Consider the following 7,259-nt stretch of genomic DNA (forward strand, 5'->3'; position numbering starts at 1 on the left):
TAATACAGGTAGTAATGGTACGTCGAGGTTGATGGGAGAGAAACGGCCACTCTCTTGTGCCTAGCCGAGGCAGCATTTGACCAATTAACCCTGTGGGGATGTCCAGAGTTGGAAAACAAAACAACCTAACTGGAAATTTATAGTCTATTCCTGTGAGCTGCCTCTCACTGATATGTTGATTGATGAGGTCCAATTCTCGGAGAGCCTGGGGAGATAAGATTCTGGGGGAATTTAGGACAGAATCACCTTGTAAGGTGTTGAATAAATTAGTAAGTTGGTAAGTAGTAATTCCCAGGCTGAGTCAAATCCAGTTAACAACGCTGAGCAGTTGTTGGAAGCTATTAAGAGTTAACTGTTTAGGTGGACTGATTTGGAGCATCTGAGGCTGAATTGTCCAGTGAAAAAGAACATGTCCTAGGTACTTCCAAGGTTCAGATTGCTGGACATTTTCAGGGGCAATAATTAAGCCAGGATGAGAGACTGACTCTTTCAAGTAAGCATAGGTTTTGGCCAGAGCTTCAGAGGATGGAGCAGCAATTAAAGTGTTGTCCATATGATATATATTATTGAATTAGGAAACTTTTCTCAGACAGGTTGTAAATTTTGGTGAACGAAATGCTGGCAAATAGTCGGGCTGTTTAACATGACCTGAGGTAGAACTTTCCGCTGGAATCTCTGTATTGGTTGAGAATTATTAAGGACCAGAACAGAGGAAGCAAATCACTCCCTGTCCTTTTCAGCAAGAGGAATTGTAAAAAAGCAATCTTTTAGATCAGTGATTAAAAGTGGCCAATCCTTAGGCAGGCAGGCTAGATTGGGAACTCCAGGTTGAAGAGTACCCATGAGTTGAAGTACCTCATTAATCTTTCTAAGATCATGTATAAGTCTTCATTTCCCTGATATTTTGGGAACTATAAAAATTGGAGTATTCCATGGACTGTTAGAGGGCCAATATGTCCTGCTTCTAATTGCTGTTGAACTAATTCATGGGTTTTTTCCAACCTCCCTCCTTTTAAGGGTCACTGATCAACCCACACGGGCGTATCTGAAAGCCATGTGAGGGGTAGGGGAGATATCTGAACGGTGGCCATCAGTGAAAAGGTGCAAGAGTGATTTTCATTCCCCACTGGGTAAGAATTCCCCAAATATTAAGTGGGGCTGGAAGGACATAAGGCTGGATTCACCCTACTTGTCCGTCAGGGCCATAGCACCTGAGGGACCAGACACTTTTGCGTGGCAAAGTGAGACCTCCTATGCCAGCTATGGATAGTTGGCCTCTGTTAGTAGCCAGTCTGGAGGCCAATATTGGCTAGAAATTACAGAGACATCTGCACCTGTATCTAGCAGCCCATGGAAAACTCTATTTTTAATGGTTACTTCCAAAAGAGGTTTATTTAATTCAATGGAAGTAGTCCAAAAAATTGACCGGTTATTAGTGCCACTAAAGCCTCCCTTCCCTTTCTCAATTTCTTGGGCATTTGGCACAACACAGGGAAGAAGAAGAAGTTGGGCTGCACGAATCTGGGCAGGAATGACATGATATCCAGAAGCTCTAATCATAACCCTAATTTCTCCCTGATAATTAGGGTCAATTACTCCAGGCTGCACTAGGAGTCCCTTTATAGTAAGACTAGACCTTCCTAAAATTAATCCAACCGTACCCTCAGGCAACGGTCCCCACACTCCTGTAGGAGCCAGGACAGTTTTGTCCTGTCCCTTTAAGATGAGTTCCTGGGTGGTGACCAAGTCCAGTCCTGCGCTCCCCTTCGTGGCAGCGCAGAGGTCGGTGATTCTGCACACCCCTGATTCCAGAGCAGCGGGTTGGGGTTGCCTGGAGAACTCCTGTTGGGGTTCGGGGCACCAGAGTACGTGCCCCCCTGCCCGTTTCCCTGCAGAGGACGTGTTCTACCATTCTGGTCATAACCAGATTCCCATTGGTTAGCCCAATGTCTGTCTTAACGACAACACGGGCAAACTTTATTTGGTGGTCTCTTTGAAATAACTTGCGGAGGGGCTTTGCGGTCCCTGCGCATAGCACCCGGCTCACCACAGTTAAAACACTTAATTTCTCCTTCAATGGCAGCGGCCACTAGCGAGGCACGATGCTGCTCCGAGCCTACACTCTGGCAGGCCTTGATCAATTGACTGATATTGGTAGCAGTTGATCTAATAGGAGTGAGAGCAGCGTTACAATCATCATTCGCATTCTCATAGGCTAACTGAAATAGAAGGGTCTCCGCTGCTACTAGGTTCTCAACTTGCCTCTGTATTGCTTCCTGTAATCTGTCAACAACATCTAAATAAGCTTCCCTGACCCCTTGTTGAATATTAATAAAGGAGCCAGGTCCCTGGACTTGAGCTTCTGGGACCCCTCTTAAGGCACGGTAAGCCGCCTGGGAGCATTGAATAAAAACCTGGGGATTCATTTTAGCCTGCTCTTCAGGAGCTTCAGACTGACCCATTCCAAGTAACATATTAAGCCGCACTGGGTTGTCATTCCTGTTGTTCTCCACGGCCTGTCAGCGACAGCGGTCAGTCTACTCTGATTGCCATACAGAGAACTGAGCTGGGGGCAGAACAGTCCTAGCCAGAGCAATCCAGTCATAAGGGGCCATTCGATAGCTTTCAGTGATGGCAGAGATAAGCCCCAAAGTGTAGGGTGGCTGAAGCCTATTTTCTTTAATGCTCTTCTTTAAATCTTTATACATCGCAAAAGGCAAGGGCTCATGGACAGACTGTCCGCGTGCCTTGCTGACAATTGGAAAAGCCGATAAAGCATCCCAATCTCCTGCTTTGGCAGCCCCTTTAAGACATTGCTGCATAGCAGTGGTGGTCTCTTTAAATGACGGAGAGGAGTTGGCCGGAGGAGTAGGCGAAGGAGGAGGAGGAGGTGGTAAATCTTTCCAAACGCCCTCCTGAGGCGTGGCAGTAGGAGAGCTAAAAGGGGATCTCCTTTCTCCGTTTGTGGGGGAGGCTCTCTGTAATTGGGTTCCTCACTCCCGCCTGCATTCGCTTTATGGTCTCTTTCCTTTGAGTCTGAGCTTTCCTGATTACTAAGATTTCCAATATGAATAGGGACTAGAGCTGTTTTAATTAGGCTCCAGGTTAATAAATCCTGACATCCTGTAAGGATTCCATTTTCTTGAAGTCATTTCAATTTCTGTCTGACCTTTTCCCATCCTTCCAAATCCAAACAACCTTCTGAAAACTATGGACAGTATTTCTTTTCTATTTGCAATAAATTAACTCTATTTTTCTCTTTAACTTTCCATCCCGCAGCCTTAAGAAGATGCTGAAGCAGTTGAGAATACGTCTTCTGTTCCCTAGAAAGTTTTGAGCCCATTTTTACAGCTGGGATGCTGTTGTATTTGTTTTCCGTTGCCGGTTTCTCTCAACTCCACTCTGCCTTTTATGAAAAGCCTGTTCTGACTGAAAGCTAGGGACTGAGAAAATGTGCTGCTTGTGGGAGAGGGCTTCCAAGGGTGTCCCTCCTTGGTTACCACCAACTTTATTGCGAGTGGAACTCCCTGTGAGGCCCCTGCACGTCTTAGGAAATAATCCCAGACTCCCCTGTCACAGCCTCCATGCACGTGGAGACACCGGAGCGCGGAGCCGGGAGAAGACGCGCCTCTTATCTCCGGAGTCATTCGGCCCAGACCGAAACTCTCATTCACTGTCCTGACTGCTTGATTACTTAACGGCTGGAGACCTCCAATTTGAAAAGCAGAGAGGGAGGAGAGAAAGAATCCGGAAAAACTGCACTTTTCACTCCAAGCTAGAGTCTTGCTTTCTCGTCTTGAGAGTTAAAACCTAGATGGGAATGTGTCGCAGGGTTGGGACTGTGAACGCTTTGACCGTGTGCCTCTTGTTGCGTGGACTTTGTCTTCTGGCTGGCGGGAGACCTAGTGTCCTGTCTGGGTCCACGTCCAGCTTATCCTTTCCCGGGAGTCTTTATACCGGCGAGCGCCCTATTGGCATTTAAGTGCTAGACCTGGCCCGAAATGCGGCTGACTCAAGGGAGAGAAAGCAAGTCTGCAAGGAGGGTTTCTCTCTTTCTTCTTCTTTTGAGTTCAGATTGAAACTTTCAGATGCTAAAAGGGGAAGGGGAAAACACAGGACAGAAAGTCTAAATAAACTAAACCTACTCTACTGAACAGGCACCTGCTCTCCTTCAAGGAGAGCTTACCTACACACACCCGCAGCTCCATGCATGCAGGGATGGTGCCGCTGATTCCCTTACCTAGGGACGAGGCCTCTTCCAATCCAGCCGGTGTGACAGGCATTGCACCAACAGCCGCTGGCCAGGGAATTCTGATGGTTGAACAGGGGACGTCTGTGCTCCGGGCGCCAAAATGTTGCACTGCGTGGCGCCTATAGGGGCGTGCCCTGGCCGGGGAGTGCCTCAGAGAGCGCAGGGCTCCGGGAAACCTGAAGGAAACCGGCTGGGGCCAGCTGAAGAGGGAGCAGGGCTCTGAAACCCGCAGAGCCCCGTCCTGAGGTTGTCACGGATGAAGGGGAATAAACACAAAATGCCGCAAACACTTCTCTGTTTGCCGGGAGAGCAGACGGGGCCCTTCCCTCCCACTGGAGAAGGCCGCGGCACATCCCTCTAATGGGGAAGGCCCCGTTGCCCTTTGTTCCAAGGCTTTTATTGAAAAACTTATCAGTGGACTAGACAACAGGAATGCATACATTTACATTAGCATATTAAGTTTCACAGAAAACAGATACCTTTAAGAAAACAAGTGACAGGAGTTTACTGATTTGCATGGGTCCGAAAGGAGAGCAGTCTAAGCAAAAGAGAATGAAAACAAGGGCAAGAGCCTTAATGATAAAGGGCAAGGGGTGCAAATAATGTGAAGGCCCTTCGCAGCATGAGCTGACCAGAGATCTGAGGGAGGAACAGAGCACACTCTGAAGAATTTACTTTTAGGCCTGATTACCCTGGCAACCGCCAGATCTAATCTAGGGCTGTTCTTCTTGCACTGTTAGCCAGGCAGGGGGAGGGAACCACCAAGGGATAAGGAGACTGCTTCTGGGCTGCAATGAGGACTCTGGCCGTATCCAAGCCAAGCCAAGCCAAGGCAAGAGGTGTGGGGGCCGTTTTGCACCTTCTCCGTGTTTCCCAATTTCTTATCTGCTGCCCCTATCGGCCAAGGCCTGTCTTAGGTTGCCCTTTCCCCATGGGTCTTACCCGTCCTTGGCAAGGTCCATCACAAGGCAAAGCAGAGAGGCAGGGGAACAAGTCAAGTCACCTCAGGAGCCTGTTTCTCCAAGGCCTCCTGATTATTTCCAGCCTTGGGGCCCTCCAGCCTGTTGGCAGGGTTACAGCTCCTGAGACTAGGCTGGGTGTTTCCCAGCATTCAAGCTCGGAGATTCTTTCCTCAGCTAATTCCAGTCCACCAATGAGCCCATCAAGGGCATTCTTTATTTCTGTTAGAGTGTTTTGATCTCTAGCATTTCTTTTTGGATTCTTTCTTAGACATTCCACATCTCCGCTTACAGAGCCCATCTGTTCTTGCATGTTGTCTGCTTTTTCTGTTAGAGCCGTTAGTGTATTAATCATAGTTGTTTTAAATTCTTGGTCTGAAAATTCCAACATCACTACCATAGCTGAGTCTGGTTCTGATGCTTGTTCTGTCCCTTCACATTGTATTATTATTATTATTATTATTATTATTATTATTTGCCCTCTCCGTGTGCCTTGCAATTTTTTGTTTCAAGCCAGGCATCATGTACTTGAGTTAAAAACAAAACAAAAAGAAAAAAATCCTCCAGTAAATAGTCCTGTGGTGAGGTGGCAGTAAGGTGTGTGGGGAGAAGTGTTCCATAGTCCTGTAATTAGGTCTTGGGCTTTTGGTGAATTGGCGAAGCTGTGCTGCTGGACTGTGAACTTGACCGTGATTCTCAGTCCCCCACCTGCCTCCTTAGGTAGGACAGAGTGGCTACAGGGAGCTAGAGGTGAGTATCTCCCACCTCCCAGGTACATCAGGCTCTGATAAAACTCCAGGAGGTTAGGGTCTACTGAAGCGGTTTCTCTGGAGGGCAGGCCTTGTTAAGGGCAGAGTGCTCTGGGTATATCAGAATGGTTACTTTCCCCTCCCTCTCCTGGAAATGCCAGGGGATTTTTCTCTGATACTCACTGTGAGAACCTGGTAGAGTTCCTATAGGTAAAACAACACTATGGGGGGGGCCTCCTGTGATGCCTGCACCCGCCACCTCTCATCCCCGCCCCCGCCATAGTTTTTAACCCTTAGACTGGTTCCCAGGAGCCTGCAGTAGTTGGGTGAATTACAGCTCAGGTCTCTGGTTTCTACTCACAGGTTTCTGCCTGGATAAGCTGTGATTTCTCTGTACCTGCCTGTCTCTCCAGTTTGGGGGGCAGTGGTTTGCCCTGTGACCTCACTTTTCTGAGGGGTCTAAAGGAGTTGGTAATTTTTGTTTGTTCAACTTTTTTACTTGTTGTTAGGTTGGAATGGAGACATCTAAGCTCCTTACATCCTGGATTGGGAAACAGAAGTCCCTTACATCATTTAATTTTCACAATGACAAGCCAAAAATATTGGTAATATTGTTTAACAGAGGAAGACAAAGATGTTTTTACTCTTGCCAAACATCTTGAGGACAGTGACGCCAGAATCTAAGTCCAGGCAGCCTGATTCTGGATCGGCTTCAAAGCTGATTCTCTTCATCAGGGAGAAAAGGAAAAAAAAAAAAAGAAAGAAAGAAAGAAAGAAAAACAAAGCTTATCTTTTAGATACCCAGTATTCTCTTCTGTTGCTGAAAACTTTCCAGTGGGGAAGATTTCTTTGCCTTCGTTATCATGCATTCTAATGTAGGACATTTTCAAGGGCCAAGAAGTCCCTTCTGAGATCAGCCTTTTGGCACTATCTTTACAATATCTTTGCTCATTTTCCTTGGAATCTTGGACCTAGTTATCTGAGTCCAGAACAAACAGTGATTTAAAACACACACATGCACACACACACGTGTCCATGACAAAAAAAAGAGGGTACAGTTATCACCAGGATAGAGATACACCGGGAAAATTTATACTAGATTCTTGTGTAACGTAAGCTCTATTATCTGCATACCAAATTGCCTTACTGTCATATGCTATTATGATGATCACTTAGCCCAAACCAATCTGGAATGACTCAATCAAGCCCCCAGCTGGAGATTTCAGGGCTGAAAAGACAACCTGGCCATCATGCCTACTTAAAAGTCCCCTACAAGTGTAGTTACTACAGAGAAAATTG

The sequence above is a fragment of the Pteronotus mesoamericanus genome, unplaced genomic scaffold (genome assembly GCF_021234165.1).
Source record: "Pteronotus mesoamericanus isolate MK-2021 breed Mesoamerican mustached bat unplaced genomic scaffold, CSHL_Meso_final scaffold_99, whole genome shotgun sequence".
NCBI lineage: Eukaryota > Metazoa > Chordata > Mammalia > Chiroptera > Mormoopidae > Pteronotus > Pteronotus mesoamericanus.